Here is an 18,045-nt window from a genome sequence, read left to right as displayed (position 1 = left end):
CGAGTTGTTTTATAAAATCTCGTTGTACCATCTTACTGCTCTTATTATAAGGATTTTTTGCATAACAATAACCGGACTGTCTTACTGTTTCTTGGTTTTCTTCCCAAAAATTTCCTTCTTCTGCCTCTTTATCGTCCTCTGTTTCACTGTCAGCTTCATGATCAAACATTCGTGTTTCATTGCGATTAAAGTTGGCTGCATTTTGAATGGAATCTGGTGTATCCAATGGGTGCTTTCCTCGCTGCACGTATACTACAATGTGATGGTACCTTCACCCTGCTTCCTACCAGCCAGGCAGGCCCAGTACTCAACCGGCATTCCATATTTAGGTTTTTTCCAAAAACGTGTATGCCAAACATGGAGTTGGTAAATTTTTGCTAAAGTAGCTATCCCCCGAAATGCGATGCCACTTCACTGTCACAGCTACTAGACTGCCTGGAACCAATTTGCTTTTCGCTCATCGTTGATCGTCGAAGTTGTGTCCAGCTGAACAAATAACTCTTCCCCAGTAACCGGTTGCAATTCTCCATATCTAACGCGGATCACAATTTTACTTGGTTCCAAACCTGCTACAAATACATTCACTAGATCTCCGCAACTTCTGGTAGCCCAGATAGACTTTCCAGAATATTTTAATATCCCGCGAACATTGCAACTGCGTGCGTGAAAAGGCTATATGCAATCTTCACGATTTTCAAAGAATAAAACGACATAAAATGTCATCTGTAAGAGCTTATTCCCAGTCTGGACTACTGAAAGGTTAGTTATCCGTCACACGTCTCTTCTTTCTTCCTAAAACAATTAAAATGACAAATCAGAAAAACGCTTTTATAACTTCATGGGGTACATTTAGAACTCAACTGCTACGTACCTACGGAAATAATGGTCGTTGTTCGCACGCTCCTGCAAAATCTAAAAGTTCAGCCGGTACTAAGACTATTTAGAAGCGGTGTGTCAACGCTGGAATAGGAAGGAAATATCAAACAAAAGAGAGACGGTTGGGGTAGCAAATTACCCTGAGAAAGTAGTTAAGAGTTAAATTTTGTTGTTTTTTATCTTATAACCTCTTTGCAAGATACAATCCATTCTCGTCAACTGCTCTTCCAACTCCCTAACCGTCTATGAGAGAATTACAATTTCGTCAGCAAACCTCAAAGGTTTCATTTCTTCTTCCTGAACTTTAATTTCATTTCCAATTTCCTCCTTGATTTCCTTTACAGTTTATCCGCTGAGCAGATTCATTAACGTCTGGCATAGGCTACAGCCCTGTCACACTCCCTTCTCAACTACTGCTTCCCTTTCATGAACTTCGACTCTTAAAATTACAGTCTGGGTGCTACACATGTTGTGAATAACTTTTTCGCTCCCTGTATTTTATTCCTGCTACCTAATGAATTTCAAAGAGTGTAGTCCTGTCAACACTGTCAAAGCTAGATTGCTAGAAAAATATATTTGCTCCAACCCATCTTCTGAGATGAGTCATACGGACACTAGGGATAGCTATGTCATCAGAAAATCTTATTGTTGATTGTCTTCCCTCCTGAATTTTAATCCCATCGCTGAAGCTTTTACTTCTATTATTGCTTCTCCGATCTACGCACTGAACAATAATAGAAAAGCGTCCTTGTCTTACACCCTATTTAATGCAAGCACTTCGCTCTTGCTCTTCCATTCCAATTGTTGCTTCTTCGTTCTTAGGCATATTGTATATTACCTGTCTTTCCGTACAGCTTACTCATTTCCCTGAGAATTTCAAACATCTTGCACAACGTTTTTTCTGGATCGACAATAACCATGAACATGGCTTCATTTTGATTGTCTCTTGCTTCCATTATCAAGCGCAACTTCAGAACTACGTCAATGGTGCCTTTCTTAACGCAAAAGTAGTCACATCTGACAATATAAGTGAATTAATCACAGCTGTCGACGGTACAATTTCGTAAACATAGTGAACTGTTTAGCACTTCCCCTCAGCCGTTCTTAAAGTAACAATTGCTCCCGATTTTTTTCTTTTTTTTCACTTTGTCTTACATTTCAGCTACTAGAGTGTCACCACAAAACGCACGTATGATTTGCAGAGTAGGGCTACAGAGCGATTCATTGACGTAGATTATTATTCACCGATCGTGTTAATATACTTCAGAGCTGTTTTCAAAGAGATGACTTGGTAAAGCATATTAGCTACGGGCTTGATCGTGAGGCAGGTGTAGCGCCTGTTTTCAGTAAGATAAATGTATAAGACACATGGTTACATAGCTTCTTTCTCATAGGGTACACTTCAATGCTTCGTAGTGTGACATCTCATTACTACATACATACTGACTGCTCTGCCAGTGCCATCATGTCCTTTATTTTTGCGATTTTTAACGGCAGCTTTCCTTGGTATGCACATGGAGCAGAGAGAGTTCAAATGGTTCAAATAGCTCTGAGCACTATGGGACTTAACATATGAGGTCATCAGTCCCCTAGAACTTAGAACTACTTAAACCGAACTAACCTAAGGACATCACACACATCCATGCCCGAGGCAGTATTCGAACCTGCGACCCTAGCAGTCGCGCGGTTCCAGACTGAAGCGCCTAGAACCGCTCGTCCACCGCAACCGGCGAGCAGTGAGAGAAATATGCTGACACTGCTACAGCAGTCTGTACTTGCAGAAGATAGGCATGCTTGCAGATTAGTTCTGCCAAATCACTCTTGTGAATGTAACAAAATATTCGATAAATAGACACTATAAATACATCGTCGGTATCACTTTTAAAGCTTTTTAGGAAGTGAGGTGTCGATGACTCACAAAGTCTCTTATCACAGCAGTGTACACACTGATTACATGGAACTCCAATGATGACGTCTTTTTCAATGTTTTCTCATATTCCTGTGGCAGAAAAGTCCTCTCTGTTCTGCGTGTATTATATCAAAATACCTATCACAGTGCTTAAAACTATTACCTGGTCCAGAAAACGGGTGGGTAATGGTTTCAAGTCTCCCAACGCTAACGTATGTAAATAGAAACTTAACTAGTATCATATTTTTATTTTTGACACAACAGTTGTCTGAGAATATGTATAGATGTCTAATATCTTCACTCAGTATTTTCTCAAAGTAGTGATTCAGGAAGCTGAGTGCCTCATTTGCAGTTTTTTTCCAGTCGATTCATCGTAGTATAAAAGTGTGCTGCCTTATTCTTGGCTCCATAGACACAGAAGTTACATACCCAAAGTTAGGACTGTAAAATGCATTGATACCTTGGCTAGTGACATGTTCTGCTGGTAGTCAATACACACTGTTTTAACAGAAGCCTCCTCCCGTGCCTCTGCAGATTTATCTCTCAGTTCACCGTAGAAATATTCAGCTTTTCAAAGACGCAAATCTTTCTCAGCTGCAAGTTTCTTCTTTTCTTCCTCAGATGCAGTAGTCTTCATTTGATTTGCTACTGTGTCACAGGTTCTACAGGTGTCCATTCGTGGGCTCCCAAAGGCATAATTAAAGTCCTGTTGAAAGTACCTGTAGCAGAAATCATATGGGACAATAGGTGTACAGCTTTTACCCTGTACCTTCAAAACATGCTGAACTCTATCTGTTCAAAGATCAGCTTAGTCTCCTGCCTGACGTAGCAGAGCAACGTATTTCATTTTGACAGAGAATCACAAAGAATATTACGCTTTCTGGACTCGCTGAGATTCATGCAAGCGAACTTCAGAATCTTGCTGGAACGATGCATCAAAACAATATGAATCTCACTTGAGCTCCATATCCCGATGATGCTAAGTTTCAGCTCATACTGAATAAAGGGGTCTTTCAATATGAATATCAGTATTTGATGGAGAAAACGAAACCACATTCTCCAACAAACATAAAACACTGCCATATAACAAGCAGAGTACGGGCACGCAGTGTGAGTTTGGCAGGAGTTTAACATTAGTTGAGCGGAATACACAAGCCTTTGCATGGACACAGATGTAAGCTGACTTGCAGATATTTTCGAATGATTCTGGAACGCATGCTTGTAAACATACTCTCTGGATCCTCCATTCTACTACACCATGCTGGCGCTCTTGTGGGACTCCGTGCTCATACTCATGTGTATCAAAATTAAACTCTTGATGTACCTTATGCCTTTCTAGGAAAAGTTAAGATTATATTTAAGTGGTTAATTAGTTATAAGTAATTGAGTTAAGAAAATTGGTCTCACGAATATGCAGCCAAATTTTGATCGATGAGTTCTTACACGGTTTTCTTTCAAGTAATTCAGATTTTTTTTGAATTCTTGAGTCTACATAAGATTGACTAACATGTACGAGTTGGCATTCTGCGCTGTTATTTGACATAGTCTGGAATTGACACAAGTATTAATGACATCCTTAGGAGTTCGTAAAGGTAGACAGTTTCACTATTATACTGCATACTGTTCTGAGGAGCTAATGTGATGAAACGTAAGCTCCGGACATGGTTGTGATACTACTGCCGCAGGAGCAAAAGTCCAGTAGCAGAGGTTTCCTTCTTTTTATCATTCGCTTACACTGTAAAGAATCAGACGAGAAACTGGTTTATACACAGTATTAAAAAGAATTCACAGTTTGTGTAGGCGACGCACGAACTGTCACGACGTATTATAAGTAATCATGCCATTAATGACTCCTGGTCCGTAGTAAAATTCGTGAAATACACCAGTACAAGACTTAATATTGCTAAAGTAATGTATGTAATTTATTACGCCAAGTCATGCAGGAGAATGTTTCATGAACGCCTAGCACGAATATCACACATAAATTATCGTCTTCGCTTTCCTGTAAAAGAAATGTACAGTGGCTTAGGAAATTTATTACCCAAAGCTCGGACAAGTGTTACGACCGTTAACTCTAACAGAGAATAAATAGCTTTTAATACTTGTGTCTTAAATAGCCATTCCTGTTGCTGTAGTTAAATATCCGACTGATGCCATGAAGACTGACTCGAAGATCTAATCTAATGTCTTACAATGTTTACGTAATTTCCATTTCAATTCAATTCTTAGTGAACTTCATGATACAGAGTAGTAAACGGCATTATCGTGCACCGACGTGAGCTTAAATACCTAAGCCGAGCGATGTGGCGTAGTGGTTTGCACACTACAGTCCCAGTCGGGAGGAGGTCGGTTCAAATTCGTGACCAAACATCGAGATTTAAGTTTTCTGTGATATCCCTAAATCGCTCCAGGCGAATGCCGGGGTGGTTCCTACTAAGGATTACGGGCGATTTCCAACCCCTTCCTTGAATAATTCTGAGCTTGATCTCAATCTCTAATGACTGTGTCGACGGGACGTTAAACCCTGATCTTCCTTCTTCAATAAGCAAATTCAGTGACGTTGTACACGGAATAATTAAACAAACTGTAGTATAATTTCTATACCAAACTTTCAAATACACCATATTATTCCACACCGTTTTGCTATAAAACTCTGTTTTTCAACATAGTCTCCGTTCAGTGCGAAGGCCTTATGCCGCCTTATAGGGAGGGCGCGTACGCGGGCATGGTATTTCTCTACTGGTCGATGTCGAAGCCAACGTCTTACTGCATCAATAACTTCCCATCATCCCCGTACTCACAGAGGAGTGCATCCTTCGTTGGGCCAAACAGAGAGAAGGCGGTAAGTGGCGAGGAATCCAGCAGTCGCAAAACTGGTGGAAGAGCGTGTCAGCACTATCAACAGACAAGTCCAGTCGTGCAGCGAGTTGTTTGACTGTGAGCCGTCGAGCACTTCGAATGAGAGTGTTCGTATTTTCCACGAGTCACAGCTGTGTGCGGTCGGCGGACACGCGGGAGATCGGACAATCCTGTTGCGATGATGACAGACACCTCACCGAACGTCTCACCATGCTTTTGTTCACTGCTGTGTCTCCGTAGACATCCTTCCAAACGCCTATGGATATCTGCAAAGGCTCTGAATTTCGCGAAAAGAAACTCAATGATAGCTCTCTGCTTGGAACGCACCTCCGTCACAGATGCTAATTTGAAGGCTACGAAAGCGCCGCCAACTGCTGGAACTTATGAAATTATTGGGGCTGAAGCGGGAACATTCCAGAAAAAAAATCGCATTTTTTCAACCGAAATTTCCGAGAAAAAATATGATGCATTACATACTGAACGCCCCTTGTATGTTACATAACGTATCTTTATTGCCGATCAGCTCGATATAAAACATCCTTTAATTCAATTCAGTACATTAAGACGATTATTACTACTATTAAAGAAAACCGGTCATGCATTTTTATATCTTTCGATTGACTTCGTATGACCTCGATATTTTTCTGCCTCGAGATAATCGTTTGTACTCTACGTAACTACTACACTACTGGCCATTAAAATTGCTACACAACGAAGATGACGTGCTACAGACGCGACATTTAACCGACAGGAAGAAGATGCTGTGATATGCAAATGATTAGCTTTTCACAGCATTCACACAAGGTTGGCGCCAGTGGCGACACCTACAACGTGCTGACATGAGGAAAGTTCCCAACCGATTTCTCATACACAAACAGCAGTTGACCGGCGTTGCCTGGTGAAACGTTGTTGTGATGCCTCGTGTAAGGATGAGAAATGCGTACCATCACGTTTCCGACTTTGATAAAGGTCGGATTGTAGCCTAGTGCGATTGCGGTTTATCGAATCGCGATATTGCTCCTCGCGTAGGTCAAGATCCAATGACTTAGCAGAATATGGAATCGGTGGGTTCAGGAGGGTAATACGGAACGCCGTGCTAGATCCCAACGGCCTCGTATCACTAGCAGTCGAGATGACAGGCATCTTATCCGCATGGCTGTAACGGATCGTGCAGCCACGTCTTGATCCCTGAGTCAACAGATGGGGACGTTTGCAAGAAAACAACCATCTGCACGAACAGTTCGACGACGTTTGCAGCAGCATGGACTATCAGCTCGGAGACCATGGCTGCGGTTACCCTTGACACTGCATCGCAGACAGTAGCGCCTGCGATGGTGTACTCGACGACGAACCTGGGTGCACGAATGGCCAAACGTCATTTTTTCGGATGAATCCAGGTTATGTTTACAGCATCATGATGGTCGCATCCCTGTTTGGCGATATCGCGGTGAACGCACATTGGAAGCGTGTATTCGTCATCGCCATACTGGCGTATCACCTGGCGTGATGGTATGGGGTGCCATTGGTTACACGTCTCGGTCACCACTTGTTCGCGTTGACGGCACTTTGAACAGTGCACGTTACATTTGAGATGTGTTACGACCCGTGGCTCTACCCTTCATTCGATTTCTGCGAAACCCTACATTTCAGCAGGATAATGTACAACCGCATGTGTCAGGTCATGTACGGGCCTTTCTCGATACAGAAATGTTCGACTGCTGCCCTGGCCAGCACATTCTCCAGATCTCTCACCAACTGAAAACGTCTGGTCAATGGTGGCCGAGCAACACCTATACGCCAGTCACTACTCTTGATGAACTGTGGTATCGTGATGAAGCTGCATGGGCAGCTGTACCTGTACACACCATCCAAGCTCTGTTTGACTCAATGTCCAGGCGTATCAAGGCAGTTATTACGGCCAAAGGTGGTTGTTCTGGGTATTGATTTCTGCGGATCTATTACCCACATTGCGTGAAAATGTAATAACATGTCAGTTCTAGTATAATATATCATCTACATTTCTTCTTGGTGTAGCAATTTTAATGGCCAGTAGTGTAGATACGTAAGTCACTGTATGAAGGTAAATGACAGAAAAGAGTCCCCATTCTGAACGAATATTGAACCCTGGACCTTCAGACTTTTCGTTTGTTACTGATCCACCGAGCAACATTATAGTTGCCTCATGTGGTCTTCAGTCCGAAGACTGGCTTGCTGCAGTTCTCCACGCTAGCCGATTCTGCGCAAGCCGCTTCGTCCCTAAATAGCTACTGCAACATTCATTCAAAATATATCCTACAATTTATCGCGCCCCCTCCCCCCTTTCCCCCATGCACACTTCCTGACAATCGTTTCATGCCTCACGATGCGTCCTATAAACCGATGCCGTCTTTTAGTCAATCTGCGACACAAATTTCTTTCTTCCCCAAGTTGATTCAGTACCTCCTTATCGGTTACTCGATCTACCCACCTACCCTTTGCGTTCTTCTATAGTACCATACTTAAAAAGCTTCCATTCTCTTTTTCACAGCTGCTTACTGCATACAAAATGTTTTACTTAGCTGGAGATTATTGCTTTTCCTGTACGTTAAGTGTGTCGAAGGTCTCTGAAATGACATTTTTCGAACTTTACCCAAGTATTTTGAGCTATTCCGCTTCCAGTGGAGCCCATTTTTAAAACTGCGTACGTGTCCGGAGAGCCCTTTGTAATCTGGATGTCAAGGAATATGGAGCCGCCACCGTAAAAGTAGGCGGGGGGAGGGGGGGGAGGGTATTGTGTTGTCAGCAGAGGCTGTAACAGCAGAATGGGTCAGTCAGTACAGCTGAGTGACTTCGAAAGTGTAATATATCTATCAGGGACATTTCAACCTTTCTAAAACTATCCTAGTCGCCAGTTGGTGATGTGATTATGAAGTGAAAACGCGAAGGAACAGCCACATCTAAACCAAGGTCAGGAAGACCTCATGTACTGACGGACAGGCCGGTCGAGCATTGCGGACGGTGACTAAAAAAAAAATCGCATGAAATCAACTGAAGGAATCACTCGTCAATTCCAAAGTGTTACCAGCAGTCCAGCTAGCACAATGATTGAGTAGGAAGGTAAAAAGAATGAGGTACACTATGTGATCAAAAGTATCCGGACTCCTGGTTGAAAATGACATACAGGTTCGTGGCGCCCTCCATCGCTAATGCTGGAATTCAATGTGGTGTTTATAAAGGCACATTTGCATGCCGTGCGTGAGTTTCCTCGGAAACGCGAAATCTTAATTAAATAATTAATCTCTGACAAATAAATAAAGCCTATGGCACAGAACTGCAGCGCTATGTCGCTGATAAAACAAAAACACAATTACGATACTCTTATGTTTCATTAAGAAGAGAGAGGTCTTGGACAAGTGGTGCGGGAAGCACGTATATTTTATTGACTGGCACACCGCCATATTTGATGTTGTATAAGAACACTGCGAGTTGCAATCTTACTAGGCACTCGTTTCTGTAAAGAATTTATATTTATGAAAGTAAGTAGAATTATTTAACTGTAGGCTTATTCGTTGAATATATCTGATTTAACTAACTGTGTAAACTTTTTATGTTTAGTAGACAGTCACCTCTGTACGACGTATTGACATGGCTGGCAAATTATTCTAATATTGAGATTTAGATATGAGTCCGCACCTACCGCAGCAGTCTTTGGAAACGATTTAAATACGAAGTCCGATTATTTGAGTCTTATTTCACGGTCAACTACGAATAACATTCATTTACGAAAAAGCCATTGTCAAGCGTCTGATACCGAATAATAAAACGTCCACGTTCCAGATAAGCAAATATTAATTTCATCCAATCACTATCATACATAATTAATAATGTAATATTTTATTTTATTTTATTTATTTTATATTGGCGACTGCGTGTCGGACTTTTTATTTTGTCATTTGTTACATTGTTCTCTTTGTTTCATGTGAAAAATCAACTTTCTGGACCTGGACTTGACTATATGAGAAATAACAAAAATCTGAATATATTTGCCAATTATAAAATTTTGCGGGAAGACGCAATGAAGCTTCCAGCAAAATAAGGTAAGACGCAGCATCTTTGCATTGGCAGGCTTGACCAGACGCATAATTCAGTGTATTAGCTCTTCAGTAGATTCTGTAGTATTTCTTTCGCGCGTAGCAGTTTTCAGTGATAAATTTCATTCTCAGTACTTTTCCTTAAACAATAACTTCTGCAACAATACCAATACACGAGTGTACAATATGGCCGACTTCTGTACGATACGTTGTAACATGGACAGCAGCCATTAACAATAATCCCATATTCAGTTTACATTTCTAAATTAACAAACAGCCATTGTTGCTACGAGCGATTCATGCTCAACTGCATTTTATTTTAAAACCAGTGTCAAACATTATTTTCTTGAAACATATATCACGTGTGGCATGGTCATAACTAGAAAACAATACGCAAAGATGGAACAGCAAAGACATACTATTCAGACACAATCCGACTCGGACGAGAGACAAGTGTTAGAAAATGACTTTACGACAGCAACCGGTAGTGACGATTCATCAAATATTGACGCAAGTGTTGACGGAAATTTTGACAATAGGCCGTCCACCACAAAAATTTCAAAGTCTCAGTCAGAGCCCATGTTAATACATGACGTCACGTCTAATGACGCGGCGGGGGCAGAGACTTTGCAAACAGTAAACATTGCCAACATGTTACAAATGATAATGAAACAAAACGCAGAAAATATGGCAACCTTAAGGATGCAGAACGCGGAAAACATGGCAACCTTAAGGATGCAGAACGCGGAAAACATGGCAACCTTAAAGTCACAGTTAAAGACACAAAATGACGAAATTAAATCTGATCTCATAGCAATCAAGACAGGTAATGACACTTTATGTATACGTGTAGAACTTATAGACGCCACACTGACCAAACAGATGACTGAACGCAGTACGAAATTTTCCAAGCTTAATACGAGACAAGAAAAGACTACAAATGACGTAGCACTTTTACAGACACAAGTAAAAAACCTTAATGTCACGTGTGAAGCTCTTACTGAACAAATTCAAACATATCCTTCAGTACACGACAACCTTGAAAAACGAATTACTGACGTGCAGTATAAATTTGACGATGTTGAACAACACCTGACTGACATCTTACAATCTGATGCCACAGCTCATTTTCAAAATATTAATAAAGAATTTCATGATTGGGTAGAGAACAAAGACAAACATTTTGATAGATGCATTCGTGAAAATTTACCAACAATTGTGCACGACTCCGTAGCGGAATACATCACTAATAACAAACAGCTGATTAGTGACGCAGTACAGTCTGTCACTGCACCAATGACACAATTCACCGATCAACCACAGTCTGAATGTAACGAAAATATCAGTCAAAATGTACAGTTCAGAAACCAATATACATACGAGTCTGACGCACACATACCGCACACAACATACACACAAGAACAAAACACACCACGACAACAACACATACCACAACGTGCAAACACAAACACAAGCTATTATCATGGTAAACCACAGCAACATTATCGTAATTACTCGCCAGCTGAACATTACAGTAATTACAGTGGAACAAATCCATATCATAATGCAAAGGAAGAAGAAAGCTTAATAAAACACAGGCAATTTCAGGCTTTTATCCCAGAAAGACGAACCATTCATCCGGTGATTTTTCTTAAATCTTTTAGTAACGCATTTCCACGCACTTGGAGTGACCGGAAAAAGATTTCATATATTGTCGGTTACATCCAAGGCGATGCAGCTGTCTGGGCTTACAGTCAAGCTGACGTATGTACCACGTACAGTGAGTTTGAGCGTGCCTTTCTGAACAAATTCTGGTCGCAATCCGTCCAGGAGCGACTCAGAAGACAAATTTTAGAACCTGAAACTTTTAACTGTAAAAATGGTAACTTACGCAGATATTTTGAAAAATACTTGAACATGGGACATTTTTTGGACGAACCAGTCGCAACACGTGATATACTCCGTGCGTTGAAGGTCAAATTGCCTTTCAACATTAAAGAAAAACTCTTACATATTCCGGATGACGATCCAGATTATTTTTTAACAGCTTTAGATTCGGTTGACATGTTACTAGAAGATCAGCGCTTCGCGCGGCAAAACAGCAGCCACAATGTTTATACTAGTGGTATGCAAAACATGCAGGCTTGCCAACTCAATTCTGGCGCGCCCACAGTTGGATACGCGGTACAGCAAAAACAGCAAACTCACATGCCGTCTCAATACGGAAATCAAAATCAACACGCGTATTCCAATACAAGCAACAGTTACAACAGTAATAACACTCCATGCGGCAATCCATACAAAAGGCACCGCGGTAATAACAACAACGGTAACAACGGATACAAATGTAACAACAAAAACACAAACAGAAATAGAAATAATAATAACTACGAGCCAGGGCAGCATCAAGGCTGGACTCGTAGCGATCAATACTTTCATTCAAACACTGCTATACCACAGCAGCTACCAGGACAAAATTGGAGCATACCTTTCTACCGACAGGTAAGCCATAATGCGCAACTGCAACAACAACCGCAAAAGTTTGGAGATCATAACAGGCAATACCCGAATGTGAATATAATAGAAGTGACACCTGATGCACAACCTCAATCTGTGTCAGTACCTAATACAAATGCTAATCAAACAAACTAGAAACAGTCACTTCTATGCCCCGGGTCGTGGCTGAAGAATTCTTGGGGAGCGACTTCAATGTTAATCAGTTATTTGACACCACAATTGAACAACAAAATAATGATATGCCTAATAATTCTAAACAAAAACTACCTGTTTTATTTATAAGATACAACCACAATGACAATATATCAGATGAACTTTTGCAAGACAGTACACAATGTCGTTCAAACACAAATGAAATTGTTTTAGCGTCTACTACTGGTGTAGTAGGTGGGATTCCAACTACTATTATCTTAGATACAGGTGCAGCTGTGAGCGTTTTGTCTTTTAATTTCTATAAAAAGATGTGTGAATTGGAGCCTGTGCCTGAGTTTCCTGCCCAAAACTGTAAAATAACTACTGCTCTAGGTAATAAGTCATGTAGGGTTACGAAGCAAGTTTTTGTAAACATTAAAATAGGGAATGGAACCGTACAATGGCCATTCCTGGTTGTACAAAACCTTGTGATAAATTGCATATTAGGAATAGATATTATGAGCGAGAAGGACTGCATTATAGACTTCTCCAAAGGTAAATGCATTTTAAATGATAAAGGCAGTGTAATTATTATTGATTTGGACAGGAGAACTCTAAAGCATGACAAACACTGTACAGGGTACAAGGTTCAGTTAGTACTTGACAATGACATTCAAGACATGCAAACACACTCATCTGACACAGAGCTAATGGACTTGAAAACATTGCTTGATCATAAGATAAATGAAGCTACAGCTCTCAGTGTACATGAACGTATAAAACTACAGGAAGTGTTATCCAAATATTTACAAGTTTTTACCAAACGATTAGGTGTTATCAACACGTATGTGTACAAGATTGAAGTTAAGCCTCACAAGATCTTCTACCACAAGACATATAACGTACCGTTATCTCAACGACCTGCTGTGTGGCAAGAATCAAAACAAATGTTAGACTGGAAGGTCATTGAACCATCCACCTCACCTTACTGTAGTCCTCTACTTGTTATCAAAAAGTCAAATGGTAGCATTAGGCTAGTGTTAGACGCACGAGCAATTAATGAAATAATTTTACCGATTCACACAAAACCCGAAAATTTAGAAGAGCAATTACAGAAATTTCTAGATGCAAAATATTTTTCCACAATAGATCTCGCTAATTCATTTTGGCAAGTAGGTATCACTCCTGATTCTCGGAAATATACTGCATTTATGTTCGGGGGGCGAACCTATCAGTTTTGTGTTCTACCCTTCGGATTGAATGTCAGTTCTGGGGTATTCATTACAGCCCTGGATACCGTGCTTGGCGATGATTTAGTTGAGACAGTCACACACTATGTAGATGATATACTGATAGCTACACAGTCTTGGAATGAACACGTTGACACACTTCAAAGAATTTTAGAAAAATTTGCACAAGCTGGAGTCACAGCCAATCTTAGGAAATCAAAATTTGGTTGCAGTGAGATAAAATATTTAGGACATATCATTAATTCACAGGGCATACGTCCTGATCCCAGTAAATTAGATGCCATCAGAAACTTTCCTAGCCCTCAAACTAAAAAGCAGTTAAAATCATTCCTTGGGCTATGTTCATTTTTCAGACGTTTTTTACCACAACCACTTTTGAACAGTAAACATCTGCTAAATCTACTCAGAAAGAATCAAGTTTGGATCTGGTCGGAACAGTGCCAGAATGACCTTAATACAATTAAACATGCTTTAGTGAATGCAAACATACTGAGCCATCCAGATTTCAATTTAGATTTTTGTATGACTTGTGACGCTTCACGTACTGGCTTGGGCTGTTGCTTATTTCAAGTTGTAAAGAATAAAGAAAAGGAACAGATAAGAATTATTGGGTTTGCAAGTCGTACTCTAACTGAATGTGAGCGTACATACTCCACTACTGAGTTAGAAACACTTTCCATAGTCTGGGCATTCAAGAAATTCAATTATTATTTATTTGGAAAACATACAGTAATTTATACCGATAACCAGGCCCTCACATTTTTGTTAACTTGTAAACTTGTACATCCTAGACTATCACGATGGGCAGTTACACTTCAGAACTACTCTTTTGAAATTAAGTACATAAAAGGTAAGGACAACACCATTGCCGACGCTTTGTCTAGACTTCCACAAGGTATGAATGAAACCAACAGTGACTTAGAAAATATAAATGACTACAGGATTCTCTTAATGCAAGACAAGCAGTATCACCAATATTATATTGATATGTGCAGAAACATGGCTAAATTACAAAAATCTGATCCTCACTGGTATAAGATAATAACATTACTGGTAGAAAAACACAAGCATCCTTTGACTAGGTATTACAAGTTACACAATGATGTGTTATTTTATCGCCGACATCCAAATGCTACTAACTGGTGTGTATGCATTCCCAAAGAGTCTGAACGTAATCTGATTTGGCACACACACTTAGTTTGGGGTCATTATGGGACAAAAAAGTGTTTGGCAAAGCTCAGCACATACTGTTATTTTAGCAATATGAGAAGAAAAATTTACAGGGAACTGAAAACATGTATCATATGTCAAAACTCAAAACCTCAGAATTTATCCACAAAAACAGATTTACATTCTATTTTACCGAGTAAACCCCTGGAAATTCTATGTACTGACATCAGTGGACCGCATCCAGCAAGCTCTGGAGGTGTCAAATATATCTTAGCTTTTTACGATATATTTTCTAAACATGTAAAACTTTATGCTTTAAAATCCGCCACTGCAAATGCTATAATACGAAGATTCTCAAGTGATTACCTGACGCACGTGGGAAAACCTAAAGCAATTCTGTCAGATAATGCAGCATACTACTCTGGGTACAAATGGAGAAATTTCTTGAAGGACAATAACATTAAAAGTATATTTATTTCAAAGTTTAGTCCACAATGTAACGCGACTGAGAGACTTTTCCGAGAACTAAACCGATTCATGAGGACCTATATTTCATCAAAACATACTAATTGGGTGTCCTACCTAAGTCTTTTCGAAGACGTACACAATAACTGAAATATTTACAATACAAATTACACACCTAACGAGATCATGTTCAGTTGCAAACAGAACGATCAAAGGATAGAACCATTACCTAAGTTGTCAGACAAGGAAATCACACCTGAACAGAAAATAAAAGAAGTATTGACTACACTGGCACATCACGCACAGATACGAAACAAACATCACACAAACATAATAAAAAGAAAACAAAAATTCAAGGTAGGAATGCTTGTACTACTTCGTACTCATCATAAATCTGTAGCACTCAAACGACGCAATGCTAAGTGGCGTCTGCTATATGAAGGACCTTATATAATTGTTAACATACCGCATCCTGGTGCGTATCTGTTACAACATCCTAGAACTAACAAAATTATTGGGCTATACGCACACCGAGATCTTAGAGCATTTCTTGCTAAATAATGTCAAAATCATACCCATGAAAACATTGCTAAGCAACTCGCAAAACTCTGTTTGCTACAACACAGATAATAAGTAGTATAGAAATTTTCATTTCAGCGGTTCCGGTGACGCAGTTGAAGACAGAAGAACTTTCCTTTCAACGCCGCGGCACCACCGAGAAGACTGAATATTAAAGTAAAATTTATGATTACGTAGCAGTGAATGATATATTAATTTTTCACGGAACATTTGTGACTGTAGGTACCACTGACTTGGTATGACACCTGACGAACCGACAGACGTCATCTGTGAAGCGTTCTTTTACTTCGAGAAATAGATTAGACGCACATCTCTCAGCAAGAAAAGCATCTACCAGTAGCCAAGGCCACACAGACACTATACACACACGCACAAAACGCGAGGAATCGAACAGTTTTCCGTCTCTTATTATTTTGAATATTTATTGAGTAGTGAAAACGCCTGGTCTTGCCTACTGATGTAATGAATGTTGTGTCTAACCTATCTTAATTTCAGATGACATCACAAAAGAACATCGATAAAATCCCAGCAAAACCGTTAAAGAGGACGTAAATATCTGCAATTCATGTAATCAAATGTGACACAATGTAATAATTTATAGCTATGTAATGATGATGTAAACATGTTTATGTGTAACTGTATTATGTTCATGCTAAGAAAATATGTGACGTGTATATGTATGATTACTTATGTTTTTTTAAAAAAATGATGTATAGTGTAACTGTTACTATGCGAAAATTTGAACCATAACGAGTGCCAAAATGTGAAAAACTTAAAAAAAAAAAAATTGCATAGTGAACGACTGTTCACGGACATTAACGAACATTACTAAGTCTGCAACTACGCAGAAACCTATGTGTAAGAAACTGTTAATGCCATTCATCATGCATCGTACCTTTGTAAACGCGATGAACGATTTCTTTGATTAGTAATTACGAATATTTAGGTGAGCTATATTCAGCAAAAAACTGAAAATGTGAAGTGCGTAATTGGTGCATCGTCCAGTGACATTACTACAGTATCTAACTTCAAGATGTTAACTGGATTAAATGGTCACAACGTGCCTGTCCAGAAAACAACACGACGAGTGGAAGAATTTTGGTTGGAACTTCAGGGAACGGAATGTTCTCGAAATGTGACGGACACACTTACCTGGACTGTCCAAGGATCGACGCCAGCTATGTGCCGTCCGAGGTTCTGCAACCAAGTTTCCACGGAATATCGAAAACGAACTGCACATGGACCAGTTACTCGACGGGTCACGTCTGATCTGTAATAAACAATGCTTTTTGTCACAACGAACTGCATCACAACGACTATAATGAAAATAGGAAATGGACATGCTTATGTATCAATCACGTTGTTATACAGCGATGTTACTGTGATTAAAAAAAAAAAATCTTTACCACGACGACACTAACCTGTGAAAAATTATTGTGCAGCAGATGAATATAAACTGTAATAACGACACGATGTGTATAGGTCAACGCACCTGAAACATAAAAGACATTTTTCTTTGAAGCATTTCATTGCAATACTATGTAACTAAGAACATTCAACAATCTAAAGTTGTATTGTATTATAACAAATATTGTAATTTTAAAACTAAGTTACCTGTCATAGAATGTAGTCTTCATATGTAATCTTGGTGGAATACTTTCTTTGTGCAACGACTAAGAAATACGTGCACACACGAACAATATGAACTGCAATACTGTGCCGCGTGATCTAAATTTACGATATAACGGCAGTGCCGGAGTCACACAGACGCTTCTGCGCATGCGCGCACTCTATTTTGCCAACATAAGAACTTTTACGGCGCACGCGCGTCATTCAAATTTTGTATATAATATACAGTATAATGTAAGTCATGTAAATAGTTGTAGATAACTTAGATTTTCTTGTGCCTTTAGGTGAATTGCTCGCCTGCAGGTGTGTCCTTTCGCCTCGCAATTCAGGGGGCAATATAAAGGCACATTTGCATGCCGTGCGTGAGTTTCCTCGGAAACGCGAAATCTTAATTAAATAATTAATCTCTGACAAATAAATAAAGCCTATGGCACAGAACTGCAGCGCTATGTCGCTGATAAAACAAAAACACAATTACGATACTCTTATGTTTCATTAAGAAGAGAGAGGTCTTGGACAAGTGGTGCGGGAAGCACGTATATTTTATTGACTGGCACACCGCCATATTTGATGTTGTATAAGAACACTG

This window comes from Schistocerca nitens, chromosome 4 (genome assembly GCF_023898315.1).
Source record: "Schistocerca nitens isolate TAMUIC-IGC-003100 chromosome 4, iqSchNite1.1, whole genome shotgun sequence".
Classification (NCBI taxonomy): Eukaryota; Metazoa; Arthropoda; class Insecta; order Orthoptera; family Acrididae; genus Schistocerca; species Schistocerca nitens.
This window is presented reverse-complemented; position numbering follows the sequence as displayed.